The sequence below is a fragment of the Rana temporaria genome, chromosome 4 (genome assembly GCF_905171775.1).
Source record: "Rana temporaria chromosome 4, aRanTem1.1, whole genome shotgun sequence".
Lineage (NCBI taxonomy): Eukaryota > Metazoa > Chordata > Amphibia > Anura > Ranidae > Rana > Rana temporaria.
This window is the reverse complement of record NC_053492.1, coordinates 244,786,263-244,801,583: the sequence shown is the minus strand read 5'-3', so window position 1 is coordinate 244,801,583 and position 15,321 is coordinate 244,786,263. Positions and strand designations below refer to the sequence as shown.

The 15,321-nt window shown below is 42.3% G+C and overlaps 1 protein-coding gene across 1 annotated transcript in view; it reads left to right on the top strand.

The window, feature by feature from the left end:
- The window catches only part of BACH2 (BTB domain and CNC homolog 2), a 331,038-nt gene that overhangs the window by 69,037 nt on the left and 246,680 nt on the right, over positions 1–15,321 (top strand). The window contains exon 2 of the mRNA XM_040350098.1: positions 8,930–9,054. The gene's annotated coding sequence lies outside the window, so the exon portion shown is untranslated. The remainder of the gene's footprint in view (positions 1–8,929; positions 9,055–15,321) is intronic.

The following is a 15,321-nucleotide window of genomic DNA, read 5'->3' as shown; positions in this document are numbered from 1 at the left end:
TCCCAAAAATGTATCAAAAGTGTCCGATGTGTCGCAGATTGCCCCCATTACTAGTAAAAGAAAAAAGAAAAAAATGAATACTAAAAATTCAATAAAACTATCCCCTATTTTGTAGACTCTATGGGCCAGATTCACAGAAGAGATACAACGGCGTATCTCCTGACTTTAAAGTGGAACTTGGGTCAGAAAATAAAGTCCTGCTAGATCACTTCCTGCTGGCCCTTTTTGCAGGTAAATCTATGTAAAAATAAGAACGTATACCGTTTATAAACCAGTCTCGCTCTGCATATGCTCGGTTGCTCTCTATCTTTCGGCACTGTGCGGAAAATGGAGGCTGATTTGTTGACAGCCTAAATATTTACTGTTGCTCAGGGGCTTTCTGTCCCTTTCCACATATACAGTATATACACACATTTCTTTCCCAGCAAAACAATAGTGCTGCCTTGACATCCAAGAGCTTGCCTGCACAATGTGTATATGGAAAGACCCCTTGGGTATGCCAATGCAAATAGGAACTGAACAGCTTCCACTGCAAGACGTTTAAAAAAATGGGGATATCAAACTTAGTAAAACATTTTTCTTGCAAAAGGATTAAGGTAAAAGGAGGGGGAGATTTGGAGTTCATTTTGATACTGCTTGGATATACACTAAGTCCATCTCCAGACAAAACATGAACCCACTTCTAATCCATCCTGCATGCGGTTTCCTTATCTTGTGAAGAAAGATATACTTGCCTATGTCCACAGCCTGGGTCCCTCACCAGTGCCATTTTTGGGTGTGGGGGACCACTAAACAAGCACTGCCATTGTGTTGGTGCAGCTGGTACCCAATCATTCCCTTGCACTGTCTGTCCTCATTTGGATCTTAAGAGGTCCCTGCTGCTGGACAGCAAATATGAACTGTCTATGTTTCACAGGCAGTGATGTGGACACCCAAAGAAGCATACTGCCTCATTTAAACAGAAGTGGAGAGAAGTCTCAGATCCTGGAGCATTACTTGACTGCTGCTTTAAGTAAGTAAAAATGGCCTTGCTTTATTTATTTATTTTCTAATGCCAGTATTTAGAGGGGGTGGGATATAGGGAGAGCTTAGAGATGTACTTTAAGGTAGAGTAGCTGAGCTTCAGTTCTTCAAACTGCTTTGGCTGAAATTGCATGACCGTATGCCAGCATTTTGGTTTATAGGCAATGTATACTGATTTGCTATTTTTTTTATTTTTATATATTGCTAAAAAAAATATGTTTTGACCAGGTGAATAATGCATATGAGAAGCTTTAGACTCATCTGTTCAAAAATAAGAAATATAAAGTATAATAGTGCAGCTCTTGCTGTTATATTCACCCTATCTCCGGTTTTGTTACTCACATATGCATTGCTGTGCGATCCAACTGCTCCTCTAGCTTGCATGACACCCAGCAGCAATTAAAACAGGGGCGGGCTGGGCTGAGGGGCAGGGTGGCAACTGTCCCCAGGCTGCCCTAATTTATGTTGGAAACGTCCGGCAGCTGCTGCCATTTTTTTTCTCCTCTAGGAAGTCAGGCCGAAAGCACAGCTGCAGCGGCCGGCCGGTCGCTGTTGCATCCCGGGAGTTGTAGTTCGCGCTCAAGCTCCCTGTGGGTGGAGAACTATGAGCAGAGCAGAGGAAACTACAATGACTGGAGTCTTGGAGGCAGGCAGAGGCAGGGCTCGCCAGGGAGTCAGGACGCATGTGACTGGCTCGGACTGCGGGGCTGGGTGCTGGCTGCAACTTGACCTAAGGTCCAGGACCAGAAGCATCACCCCCCCGTGAGGCCATGGCATGCAGGGGCCTGCTAAGCTGAGCTGCCAGGTGAGAGACCCTGACACCGCCAGCTGAACCCGACATCCCACCCCCCCCATACACCCTATTTACCCTGCCCCAGGGATCAGGCTGCATTAATGGGCACTGATGAGGCTGCATTGATTGGCACTGGTGAGGCTGCATTGATTGGCACTGGTGAGGCTGCATTGATTGGCACTGGTGAGGCTACATTGATTGGCACTGGTGAGGCTGCATTGATGGACACTGGTGAGGCTGCATTAATGGACACTGGTGAGGCTGAGCTGATGAGCACTGGTGAGGCTGAGCTGAAAAAACAGGTTGGCATGGATAGTGAGTTGATTTGGTGGTTTAATGGGCCACTTGACTGGTCTTTCCCCCCAGGCCTAAGGCTGCCAGCCCTCCCCTGATTCAAATCACTTGCCCCTTGCAGGTAGGCCCTTAACCACTTGCTTACTGGGCACATATACCCCCCTCCTGCCCAGGTGAAATTTCAGCTTTCGGCACTGCGTCGCTTTAACTGACAATTGCGCGGTCATGCGACGTGGCTCCCAAACAAAATTGACGTCTTTTTTTCCCCACAAATAGAGCTTTCTTTTGGTGGTATTTGATCGCCTGTGCGGTTTTTATTTTTAGCGCTATGAACAAAAAAGAGCGACAATTTTGAAAAAAATACAATATTTTTTACTTGTTGCTATAATAAATATCCCAATTTAAAAAAAAAAAAACACATATTTTTTTCTCAGTTTAGGCCGATACGTATTCTTCTACATATTTTTGGTAAAAAAAGTTATAGCGCCTACAAATAGGGGACAGAATTATTATTATTTTTTTTTTTACTAGAAATGGCGGCAATCTGCGATTTTTATTGGGACTGCGACGTTATGGTGGACACTTTTGACACATTTTTGGCGCCATTCACATTTATACTGCGATCAGTGCTATAAATATGCACTAATTACAGTATAAATGTGACTGGCATTGAAGGGGTTAACAATAGGGGGTGAGGAAGGGGTTAAATGTATTCCCTGCATTGTGTTCTAACTGTAGGTGGAGGGGGGGTGACCGATCTATGTCCCTATGTACAAGGGGCACAGATTGGTCTCCTCTCCAGAGACAGGACGCTGTCTCTGTGTAAAACGGCAATGAGAGATGATCTCATATGTTTACATATGAGATCATCTCTCATTGGCCGCACAGATCGCATCGCAAACGGCCACTCTGATTGGCCGTTCGCGGCGATCTGTAATTGGCTGTGTCCAAGGGACACGGCCAACACAGAGTTTCCCCGCTGTGCGCTCTGGAGCGTGCGCGGGGAACGCGCAAAGGGGCGGACGTCAATTGACGTCCACTTGGATTTTCGGATCCGCACTGTAGCCATCATTTGACTATAGCGCGGATCCCAAGCGGTTAAAGTTGCCCTGGGTTCACAAAAGAATTATGTTGAGCATGGATCCTCATCATTGCATGGCTTTATTCTTTGCAGCATTGAGATGCATCCACTAGCAAAGGAAAAAGAGTAGAAAGAGGATGCATAAATTAATGCCACTAGAGCAGAGGTCAATAGAACAAAGTTATGTATAAAAATAAAGGGTGGGTGAAATGGTAAACAGGAGTTGGGGAGGGGGTGGGGGGTTTAGAAACTACAGACCTAAAGAGGAGCTACATTTAAAATGACCCCAGTCCATTATAGTTTCCCTTTCAGTGAATTGGCAAACATACTTTATATCTATGCAGCCCTCATTTGTGTCTTTCTGCATAACTAAGTAACTAAGATGATTTCCACGATGTACCGTACAGTACATGCATAACCTGTGTACTCATTAACTGAGATCTGATCCAGTATACCATGTATATCACAGATTACCCACACATATTATGCTGCTGAGAACATAATAACCTGTATGTGGGGGCCATTGGTAGCAGATTGCATTACCCCCTAATACTCTGAATATTACTGAAGCATACAATTGTGTAATGAAGCATAATAAGTGAAGGAGTCTTCTAAGTAACCGTATGTTTGTATGTAAATGTAGGCTCAGCGTCTGTCAACTCCAGGTGTTGTTTTGCTGAACAGCAAATGACTATTATTATGAAGTATATTTCTAACTAAAGAATTGGATATCTTGCCTTCTGAATCCACACACATTTACCTTTCATAGTTAAAATAACATATACCGTTAGTGGTTACTTTATTAGATATCTCTATCTAGTACTTGCTTTTGCCTGCAGGATTGCTGTGTTGATTTTGCAGTCTATCATGTGTCATAGTCAATGTTACTTATTTCATGGAGCTTCCCGTTCTAATATTTGATCAAATAACCAGTGATCGTATCTTCCTACTGTAACTATTAGGTTGCAGCTGCACGATTTCGTTTTTTTGGGCAATTTGTGTTAAGTAATGAAGCACCTATTGAAGTGGCCGCTTGGTATAGAATAGGAGTACCAACAACAAATCTTACTCTGTTAGGTGGGAATTCTCACTATTAATTATAGCACCTTAAGCAGACGTTGGGTCTAAAAAACATCAAAATGATAATTAACTTGGCATTGTCTGCACCTTGATATCCATCTTGTGAGTCAGCCTCACTTTTTATTAAAACAGAACATGAGAATTGCGTTGCTTTTTGCACCTCAGGGTCTTTTTGTTTTAGACACTGCTTTATACAGGTGTCTTTATAACTAAAGCCAAAAGTTTTCTTTTCAGTTTGAATAAGTAAATAGATTTAAAAAAAACAAGAAGTTAAAGACAGTGGGCCGGATTCAGATACGAGATACGACGGCGTATCTCCAGATACGCCGTCGTATCTCTGAGTGCAGGCCGTCGTATCTATGCGCCTGATTCAGAGAATCAGTTACGCATAGATTTCCCTAAGATCCGACCGGCGTAAGTGTCTTACACCGTCGTATCTTAGGCTGCATATTTACGCTGGCTGCTAGGTGGCGCTTCCGTACAGTTACGCAAGGAATATGCTAATTAGGTATTTACGCCGATTCTGAATCGTACGTCCCGCCGGCGCATTTTTTTACATAGTTTACATTAGGCGTAAAGTTACCCCTGCTATATGAGGCGTAGCTAATGTTAAGTATGGACTTCGTTTCCACGCCGAGTTTTGAAAATTTTACGTCGTTTGCGTAAGTCGTTCGCAAATAGGGCTTTGCGTAAGTTACATTCACGTCAAAACCAATGAGGCTTTGCGGCGTAATTTCGAGCATGCGCGCTGGGATTCTTTCACGAACGGCGAATGCGCCGTTCACAAAACATGTAAAATACGTGGGGTCAAGTGAAATTTGAATAAAACACGCCCACAACATCCCCATTTGAATTAGGCTGGCTTACGCCGCCACACATACGTTACGCCGCCGTAACTAAGGGCGCAAGTTCTTTCTGCATACAGAACTTGCGCCCAAAGTTACGGCGGCGTACCGTATCTGACATATGTTACGCCGCGCCGGCAAATACTGCAATGTATCTGAATCCGGCCCAGTATCTTTAACGTAAGGGTAATGCATAGACAGTTGTCACTAGATCAGGTCTCCCACATTGGAAGGATTACCCTCTACTCTTGCTCTCGTGGCAACTTACAATTTTAGTTCCTCCCTCACTTTTAGCCCCACTGATAATGGGCATTAGGATAAATTGAGAGTGTGTATCTTTCTAATGGGACAAAGCAATAAAAACCTGACAGCGGTCACCAATTTCTCCAAAGTTAAACGTTTTTGTTTAGGTAGACTTTAAAAGGAATGTATAGTGTTTTTCTTTGTTATGGACTGAATTAAAAGAATACATTTTTTACACATATATACGGGCTACAATTTTAGCCACTCTTGGTTTACACAGGACTATCCTTTGCTCCTGGCAGCTGAACATAATAGCAGGGACAGAAAGTAGGGAAAGTATGAACTGCTGGCAATGGAATGGCAGGGGACAGAAAAGATAGGACGTATGCAGTGCTGGGGTTGGAATGGCAGGGGACAGAAAAGAAGGTGCATATACGGTGCTGGGGATGGAATGGCAGGGGACAGAAAAGAAGGGGCATATGCAGTGCTGGAAATGGAAGGGCAGGGGACAGAAAAGAAGGGACAGATGCAGTGCTGGGGATGGAATGGCAGGGGACAGAAAAAAAGGGGCATATGCAGTGCTGGAAATGGAATGGCAGGGGACAGAAAAGAAGGGACGGATGCAGTGCTGGAGATGGAATGGCAGGGGACAGAAAAGAAGGGGCATATGCAGTGCTGAAAATGGAATGGCAGGGGACAGAAAAGAAGGGACAGATGCAGTGCTGTGGATGGAATGGCAGGGGACAGAAAAAAAGGGACGGATGCAGTGCTGGGGACTGAATGGCAGGGGACAGAAAAGAAGGGACAGATGCAGTGCTGTGGATGGAATGGCAGGGGACAGAAAAAAAGGGACGGATGCAGTGCTGGGGATGGAATGGCAGGGGACAGAAAAGAAGGGACGTATGCAGTGCTGGGGATTGAATGGCAGGGGACAGAAAATGAGGGGCGTATGCAGTGCTGAGGATAGAATGGAAGGAACATATGCAGTGCTGGGGATGAAATGGCAGGGGACAGAAAATAAGGGGCGTATGCAGTGCTGAGGATAGAATGGAAGGGGCATATGCAATGCTGGGGATGGAATGGCAGGGGACAGAAAATAAGGGACAGATGCAGTGCTGGGGATTGAATGGCAGGGGACAGAAAATGAGGGGCGTATGCAGTGCTGAGGATAGAATGGAAGGGGCATATGCAGTGCTGGGGATGGAATGGCTGGGGACAGAAAATAAGGGGCGTATGCAGTGCTGAGGATAGAATGGCAGGGGACAGGAAGACCACTGGGGACAGAGTGAACCTGTTGATTTACCTTGGGTTTTACCTAATGGGCAATTTTTTTTTCTAGTGTGAATGTACTACTAAAATTGCCTGTGATTGCCATTGATTAATTGCTAGTGATCACTGCACATGCAGTTGCAGACTGCAAAATCTGGAGCAGCATGCTGTAATTGGGGATTATTCACTAGCACATGCTACACTCCATTGTTCCTTATATGTAACAATCACTAGCACTTAATCTCAGAGTAATGATCATTTTAGCAAAGAAATCGCCTGCATGCGCTCAGCCTAAGTGTGATTAACAATAATTATTCACTCTCACAGATAATTTAAGCACTATGAAGACAACATTGTAAGCAAATCTGCTTGTCAGTAGTTTTAATCAGAGCTGTATTTTGCATGATAATGCTTTTTTAAATGCTGAAAATAGTATCTTACAGCCTGATTATTCTATATAAATACATTGTAAGGCCCTTTGGTCTACTGGAACGGTAACTAACTAAAGCACACCCATTTAGAATTAAAGTGTGCCTAAAAATGTATGTAAAATATTGTCACATAAAGCAGACAAGTGTACTTCTAGATTATAAGTATGAACTAAAATGTAATGTTTTGCGATTTACATTTTTTTTGTTCCTGAAATTAGAATGACTGCTGTTAACTATTTTACATCATTACTTTTGAAGGATAAAAGATGTCTAGTATTGTTAAAAATAAGGAACATTTGGATATTAATAACATTTAGAAATTGTTAAACATCAATGAAAATATCTTCATCTACTATTTGGTAATATTACATCTAATTGGAGACACAGAAAATGGTTATCTTTGCACAACCGCCTACTCACCGTCATTTTCAGCATTTCTCCAAGTGTTGGATTTGTGTGTTAACATGCTGGATGCCATGGCAACTGCTACCTGCTCAGTAGACAGCCACAGTCCTATCCATGCAGATTCCTACCTTTTATCGTGCTTTGGCAATGTGAACAGTCTACAGAAAAGCGTCTGTGCTCATGTTAATTCAAGTATATTTAGAGGAATGAGCTCTCATCAACTCTGAATTATTTTTTGCACAGTTTTCTAAGTCTTATTGGGGATGACATTCACAAAGACCATCATAAGGTAAAAAATTGTAAGCAAAAAAGAGGATGGCATTTTAAAATCAATTCTAATGCTTTGTACACATGTCCAGTTTTCACGACAAGAAAACTGCCATTTTTTATATTGGTCATGAAAACCGGTCGTGTGTGTGCTCCCTAGCAGTTTTCTCGATGAAAAAACTGCCTGGAAAAAAATTGAAACCAGCTCTCTTTTTCTCGTTGAGTTCCTCGTCAGTTATTTTCTCATCGTGAAAAACGGTTGTGTGTATGCTTTTCTGAGGGGGGAAAAAAACGTGCATGCTCAGAATAAAGTATGCGGCCCAAAGGGTGGTGCCTTTTTGAAAGGAACTTCCCCTTTATAGTCCTGTCGTACGTCACCGCGCTTTAGTCAGATGTTTTTTTGCATGAACGTGTGTATGCAAGTCAGGCTGGAGAGGAATCAAGTCGGTAAAAACTGCTTTTTTTTTCCTAACAAGAAAAATGGTCGTGTGTACGAGGCATTAGATAATATAGTGTATTCTGTGTGTTTTGCAGGGTTCCTCCTTTTTGCCCCCTGTGTCATTCTGCTTTGATGCTAATAGTGTTGGCATAGCTGGCTTGAGGAATTATATGCTAGATCTCATCAGCGGGTAAAGCTGAAACTGAATTCCAGAATCCTGGAGCACTTGGGCAACAGATGATCTATTTTGCTCTGAATTGTCTTCTAGAAAAAAATTATTCTTTAGTGGGGACAGATGCTGATTGACTGGCTGCCATGCTTATCCAGTAGCTCTGCTACTTCGAGTCACTGGCTAGAACAAGCATGCTTTATTTCCTGCATGCTTGTTCCTGCTCAGTGACGTAAAAGGTATTAAAAGCAAGAGACAGGCAGACATTTAATGAAGGAAGCCATGTCGTTTCTGTGAAGTAAACCCCAATACGCAATTGCTGTAGACTCAGTACAATGAAGAATATCGTCATTTTTGATTATTGAAAATTTTGGATTTTCCAGTAGTCACCAGGACAAATATAGATGTTACTCTTCTAAAATATTATATTTCTACAGCAATAAAAACGTAACAAAAGGTCTAACTTTTCCCTACTCTATCCTAAATTTAAAAACGTTTTGGCTGCACTTTCTCTCTAAATATAGCTCTTCAATGTGAGTTTAGAAATGTAGGCACTGATACTTACCAGTAACTATTATTTCTATTAACAGGTGATTGATGTTTGGTGGTAAAGTGACATTTGGACAAGGAGGATTTCTTCAGCAAGCAGACTACAGATTGACAGCACTGTACAAACGGTGTTCTAATAAATGACTACATTGTGGAACAACTTCAGGTAAATTTAAGAACTGAGGCTTTGCCGCCAATAAGAATATAATCTATTTAGGAGAACCTGTTATAAAGCAATACAACCATGCCATGAGCTCCAGACTTTTGGGTTTATTTGCAGTAGAATCTGCTCACGTCACAGGCTCACATGAAACTAGGATGTGGTTCATGTTTTGGGAATGGCAGCTTTTCATAGATATTTCTCCAATGTATGTATTGCTTTAGATCATTCATCTTACATCTAAATTATAATTACAATGAAAGATTAATCCTATTCATCAACAGGAAATTATCAATATAATGCATGTAAAACAAAAACTCCAAACATGAGTAACTCTGCAAAAAAAAGTACAAGGGATTTTTGTGATTTCTTTTTTTTTTTTCATGATAACAAACATAACTATGCATTTACATGAAAATATGGTGGGTGGTGGAGTATTTTTCAGGAATTCTTCATGTTCTCACATTGTTAGTTATAGTACTGCTACAGCTTATAATGGAGGGAGTTTGGCAAGCAATAATTTTCACACTGCTCTCACACATCAAGATTTGATGATGTTAGAAGACTGGCATTCTGCATGAGTTTTTTCCGTTTACACAGCAGTCATTGTGTGGCAGACCCTTGAATTGTTTTACTACTATTGTGACTTGTACTGGTTGAATTTTCTTGCAGTGATTGCCCCAAGAAAAAGCTAATTATGTGCAAAAATAAAATGGAACAATAAGAGACATCTACAGTGATTTCAGTGCTTTTGTTTAAACATTGTCAACAAACTGCTTATTCGATGATGCAAGATGATGCAAAGTTCATTATCTTATAGGAACCAAAAAGATTAGGGTTTGTTTACGAAAAATCGAACTCCAATGCACCATGCTTTCACAAGCCTTGCATTTTACATGTGTTTGAGACATGTATAATATGTCAATTGACAGACCTCTGCAGTTAGGAGAAAATGTTAGAAACCGGGTAGCTGAGAGCGCTAGCTGACCCCTGACATGAGTTGAAGCTTCAGGTTCTGGCAAAATAAGAAATGCAATAAAATTAGCAAATATAAGAACTATAAAATGAATCTGTCTTGGGGGGGGGGGGGGGGGAATGTAAAAAAGGTTATAATACTTACCCGTTAACAATTGTAAATGATCCACGCAATCATTGTACATTAAAATGATAAAACTGTGTAGTAATGTAAATAATAGAAATATAATCAAAAATGTTGCATGCTATAGCACTTCAACTGTGATTTCACCTCACATAAATAAACTTTAAAAAATTAAAATTTAAAATGTTATTACATATTGGTTATTGGAGCACAGTGAAAAGGACTTGCTTATGGACATTTGTTGAAATCGAAATTTTGGGCCGCACTATTGTTATCATTAAGAATAATACTTACCTGTTCCTTTGCCTGGGTTGGATCTTTCTTACCCTGGCATCCAACACCATTCCAGGAGCCATGGATCTATCTGCCAGCCTCTACATCACTACAGGACACAGTAGTTATGTAGCAGAGGAACCACAGAATGAGGGATCCAGCACCCTTGAAGTGTGTCAAGTGATTGTAAAGTCACTATGTGCACACCGCTGCTGTGACTTTACATGTATCCCCTCCGGGCATGCTGCCATCCACTACAGTGGGTTTGTTTTGAAAAAGTTAAAAAGGCTAGATACTTTTTTGTCACACCACAGCTGTGAGGTCACGTGATCCCTATGTTCTGGCCGGTCTCAATCTATGGAAGCCGGAGGGACCGAGATTTCCCTGTGACGTTGGCTGGCCAGCAGAGGGATATCTCGGGCTTTCCCGCTTCTCTCCATAGATCAGGGCCGACCAGCACAGAGGTATCATGTGACTGCACAGCTGCGGTGTGACAAAAGGTATCTAGCCTTTTCACTTAAAAAAAAAAAAAACACTGTAGTGGATGGCAGCATGCCCGGAGGGAATACATGAATATTAGCTGCATTGTGCAGCTTAATAGCAGCATGAGGGGCGACAGGCAAGCCGCTCTCATGATGACAGGGAGGGAGGGGAGAGAGAGTTTTTAAAGTTTTCCTAATGTAGTTTATTTTATTTAAAAAGGGTTCGGTTCCACACCCCAGTGATCTTTGATCGCTCATGTTGTTTAGGTAGATCTCCACCTATCAAAGGTTGCCTATCTTGTGGTGGGGAGGGGCGTTCAACTTTTGCATTGGGGCCATCAAAAAAAACCTGGAAGCTGATTGCCACCAGATTTTGTATGCTCCACTTTTAGTAAATTAACACCACTATGTCTATCTCTACTAAGGCAGAGAGGCCAGCAACTTCCTAACTAGTTGTGCATCCAGATGTAGCTCATGGCAGGATCTGTGTAGGGAAAGGGAATTATTGGCTGCTTGGGGAGAGGGAAGGAAGAGGACCTCCCATAATTGAGATTTTAGATCTGATGATACTAGATACTCCCCATAGTGGTGATCTTTCAGCATTGAGGAGGTTAGGCCCTGTGACTGTAAAGGATCATGCCACTCGTCTTTCCCCACCATTCCCCTGCTCGCTCCCGAGGCCTGCTCCCTCGTCATTGTCTGATTAACAGCAGCGGGAGCCAATGAGGAGCAAGAGAGCCTTGGCTCTTGTGCACATTGTTGGATCAAAATCAGGCTCAGGTATGTATTTAGGGGGGGGCTGCGGGAGAAGCTGCATGCAGAAGGTTATTTATTTAGTTTTAATGACCAGCAAAGTGAGGAAGCCCATGAGCATTTATAATGAATGTTCAAAGCAGTTTCCAGTTTAAACCAACTGTAAATATTTCCGTAGCCTTCCAGGTAACAAACGCTGAGCATGTCTTTCTGCCACATTCTATTAATAGACTTATTAAATAAGGCAAACCAGCCAGACCGTGACCGCCATTGGTCTGATTACGCTAAACTGATGAATTGAGAAATGTGAGTGGCAGCAATGAATTTACTGTTCTGCACAGCTTGCTTAACTGTCTGTACTATGAAGTTTGTACTATGAAGTTTGTATTTGTGTCTGCAGCCTTTGCAAACATATGCTAATATGACAGGTAACCTCTGCTAAAGAATTTTCCTGATTCAAGTAGAATGGACTGCAGTCTACCGGAGGCTGTGTTTAAACCCTGTTCTGCTCACAAATAAACTTCTCCTGAAAAGGGGGCTGCTTATTCTGTGCAGGGAAGGGCAGGCCAACTGTCTCTAAACCATCCTCTTTAGTGGTCACCTGGAGTCTAGAAAAGCAGGACATATAGGTGGCTCTAACCAAACTACTAAAAACTATTTTGGTAAAGTTCACCAGCCATGTTGGCATTTTTCAGAGGCACGGACAAAGTACAAATGCATAATTTGTGGTGAAAGTGCACATGTGACAGAAATGTGGCATTGTTGCCTTTTAACAGATGGTTCATAACCAGGAAGCTTCATGGCAGGATTACCAGCTGAGGGTTTAAAAATATTATAAATGGATTTTGAAATTGCATGTTAAAACATATGGAAAGCCAATCACTTAAATCTTTTCTAAACTCTAAAGACGTTATAAACCTTCCTACATGCAGCCTGTGTTTTTGTTCTTCACCTGCATAGGATGTGCATTGATTATATAGCTTTATGATGTAATTTGTTACCTTGTATGCATAGCCTATAGTACAGAAAATCTACATTGCTTTGTCAGCAATTGCTGTTTATGTCCAAGCATGGGGCATGGCACTGCACAGGTTAATTTATGATCCCTGTCTGTAGTTTAAGAACTGACATTTCCTATAAAGAAACTATATATCCCACAATCGCTGGGTCTCTAATTCTAATATTGGTGCAGGAGAAAGCTAATTAGTTCTGACAGACACAAGCAGGTAGAGCATTCACCGATGCACAAAGAGCCCATCATGCAGCTGGAAGATGGTTTAATTACAATAGCGGTCCAGCATTTGTAAAGTGCCACATAGCAGATGGATGAAATGGATGCTGTTACCCAAAAACAGGAAGTTGTCTTGTGCCTTTGGGGCTTAGGGACATGCTAGCTGTAGCAAGCCATGGACTTGAGGGAATTGATTAGCCATGATGTTACAAACTGCAGCCACAATATGTGAGCCCATCATTACAGACCACCCAAGGAATATAACAATACTAATCTCTAGTAAAAATAACAAAAACACTTTTTTCTTTTTTTGAGGCGGTGGGATTTTGATAGGTACATGCTCCCACTTGCCACCCTCCTCCCCCTGCCTGTAGCCCTTTGGGACATGTCACAGTTCACAAGAGGCTGCAGGGCCATTCACAGGGAGCAGCACATGCGTAGTGGGGAGCCGTCTGCTGTCACAGTCGGCTTCCCACAGTTAGCATGGCGATGGTGGGAACCATGAGACTTGCGAAGACTAGTGCTGGATCCCTGGACAGGAAAGTGTCTTTTTATTTAAAGTCAGCAGCTACAGTATTTGGGGAGACTGAGGTACCCCTGTCATTACTGATGCAAGCCTAGAAATCCCATGGAAAAAAAAAAAACATTTCAGTGTTTTATATTTGTTTACTGGAGCCTTTTATGTTACCAGAATAAAAAAAAATGGTTATATTCTTATCCATAAATAATGTACATAAGTGCAAAATGGGTTAGGATGAGAAATGGCTATAGGGCAAACAAGTAAAGTTCCTGGGAGTGTGCTGTAGATTGATAGATGACTCTCTAGGATTCCCCTTTGCGGCTAATGGCTCAGTGGTTAGTGACTCAAGATACTGAACTTACTGCTGTGACTCAGGCTAAAACAACGTGTTGTATGCTGTGGCATGTGCCTCACGCTGCATTCTTTTTCCTATCATAGCCTCCCATTAAAAGCACACAAGCACTTGAGAAAAACGGCTTGTTTCTAGGGGACTGCAAGTTTTTTACTGTTAATTACCTGCACTTGCTGTTATTAGATTCACTTTCGATTGCTGTTGGGCATAAAATAAAATCTGTGTCTGCTGTGGTTTAATTGCCAAAGTGTGCTGGGCTCTGGGTATGACTGTATTTACTGAGAATTTCTTATTGTTATGCCTGCTTGACATGTACAAAACCATTGTGATAAAGCATTAAGAGAAGAGCTGCAGAACACTTCCCAAGAATTTACAGTATATTACACAGGGCTGGTAGCTTTTATTTTATTTTTAATGGAAGAAATACTAAAAGGTCCGTTAGTCTTTAAGGGAAAGAGCCAATGCAGTAGGTTAATGCAGAATGTTTACTAAATTCACAGGAAGCTTTGTGGTTTAAAAGCCAAGAAATGCTGCACCTCTGAAGATGAAAAGAGGTATTGCAGCTTAACCATTCGTATATATTAGGAATATTATTTTCTGCTGCAGGATGGATTAAACGTCAACCACTTACTGACTGCCCCATAGCTTGATTCTGCACTTACACCTCCAGGGGGCCGCACACCGCCGGCCGCTTCTGCCGTGAGATCTGCCTATGTAATCAAGGGAGATTTTTGTTCTGACGGGTAGGGGTGGGTATGGATTTTGTGTACCTGCAAAGGGGAATAAAATCCATCACTTTGCTGAGTAAAAGCACACTGTTTACACCAAAACACTGGCTACGCACGCACTCAACCCTTTGATTGCAATAGATGTTTAACCACTTGCCGCCCGCCAATGGCAAATGGACGTCGGCAAAGTGGTTGTAGAATCCTGACTGGACGTCATATGATGTCCTCAGGATTCTGAGCCGCTGAGCGCCCCCGGGGGCGAGCATCGCGGCGATCGTTGTTGCAGGGTGTCAGACTGACACCCCGCAACACTGATCAAGGTAAAGAGTCTCTCACGGAGACTCTTTACCACGTGATCAGCCGTGTCCAATCACGGCTGATCACGATGTAAACAGGAAAAGCCGGTAATCGGCTTTTCCTCACTGCTGTCTTCTGGGACACACACAGGACCCAGAAGGCAGCGGGGGGAAGAGGAGGGGCCTGACATGAAGTTGATTACTGTGCGGTGATCTTACTAGGAATTGGAGTTCCGCTTTAAATAGATTGTCTGTCTCAATCTGGTTTACCAGATAAAAATTAAGGAAAGAAAACAAATGCAGCCGTCATATCTAAGAAATGGTAGCAGCAATATAGTAAATGTGTTTGGGTTTAATACTGCTTTACTTATGCTATGTGAATAGGAACATGTAACAATGCAGGTTTTATCCCAATTTGGTTGCAAATGTGTAAATACACTTTATGGGTACACATACAGGGCAGACTCCATCAAGCAGATCCACCTGCTCAGCGGGAGATCTGTCTGCTTTTCCCTGCCGAGCAGGTGGATGACAGGTCT